The 1,220-nt window shown below is 36.1% G+C and overlaps 1 non-coding gene across 1 annotated transcript; it reads right to left on the bottom strand.

The window, feature by feature from the left end:
* Window positions 1-288: 288 nt before the first annotated feature.
* LOC139013402 (small nucleolar RNA SNORA11) lies at window positions 289-419 on the bottom strand. The gene has a single exon (XR_011472044.1). It is a non-coding gene; the product is annotated as a small nucleolar RNA SNORA11 (small nucleolar RNA).
* Between the last annotated feature and the right edge of the window lie 801 nt (window positions 420-1,220).

Genomic DNA, 1,220 nt, shown 5'->3' with positions numbered 1-1,220 from the left:
ACTCCAGACCTCCCAGAGAATGAATTTTCTGCTCTTGAAGCAACTTCTCAGAGCTGGTTTTCCAATATCTGTCACCACATTTCTAAGTGCCAGTCACCTGCCTCCCTGGTATTTTTGCTGTCACCACGCACCCTGGCTTGAACGGATGGCTTGAATTTCAGAGAAGGTATAGCACCTCTGACTAGTTGTGTTTTGATCCTCCCTGCCCTTTTCCCTGATTAGCTCATCTCCAGATTCTATATTTGCCCTTGGACCCATGATCTCAGGGGGTTTTTTGTGGTTTTTTTTATGTGTAGGGCATGATGTCACAGGAAGGTCAGAGTATATTGCCACCTGTGAGAAGTTAGCCCCAGTTACTGTTGGATGTGCTATACACAGAAGAGCCATTCTTCAGGCAGTCTGCTCTCTCCTCACATCCCGATCTTAGGTTTTAAATCTCAAATGTCCTCAACCCCTGCCATTGTTGCCTGAACTTTTAGGACTTGAAACTGTCAAATCCTAGACAGGAATTATGATAATCATGAGTCTTTAAAATAACTTTTAGGTGTGCACAAAGTCTTGAAAGTAATATAAGACCTAATATAAATTGAAGTGGGTAGGAAGGGGTTTATTGGAATATATGGAAAGCATCCTGGTTAAGAGGTAGGGGAAGAAATTTAACCAAAATTAGAGAGGTAGGCATTCTATAGCACAGTTAGGAAGGAATAAGTAGTTATATAAAATAATAAATGTCCTAATTTATGTAATGGTTTGATAGGAATAAAGAGTTGATTTTTAAAAAAATAATATATACTAAAACGAAGCTTCTAGAATCTAAATATTTTGCAAAATTCTTGGCAATATTGGTTTTTCAGAGGCAAGAAGTAAAGCTTTTAATGATTTTCTATTTGTAGATGATTCAAAATTAGGCATATCTTTTATGCAAGTACAACATCCACTGTGCTTAGCATTGAATTATTCTTCCATGATTTTCACCATCACGTTGTAATACATTTGAGTCATCATATGATGATAGAATGCCAAGATTCCAAACTAAATCTTGTTTCTTAAAATCACATTGCTAATGACCTGTAATTGTCACACCAGTAATTTTCTGCAATTCTCTAAAATATTATCACAGAGAACCCATTTTATTTGGCACTGTTATATTTCTAAATGTATTTTTGTTCTTTAAAAAACAAATATTTCAATTTTGAGCTACTCTGCCATGTGATGTTCTC

Source organism: Myotis yumanensis, unplaced genomic scaffold (genome assembly GCF_028538775.1).
Source record: "Myotis yumanensis isolate MYYU_CA2020_CCGP unplaced genomic scaffold, mMyoYum1.0.hap1 SCAF_6, whole genome shotgun sequence".
Taxonomy (NCBI): Eukaryota; Metazoa; Chordata; class Mammalia; order Chiroptera; family Vespertilionidae; genus Myotis; species Myotis yumanensis.
Note: the sequence above shows the minus strand (reverse complement) of the source record. Positions and strands in the feature narration are given on the sequence as shown.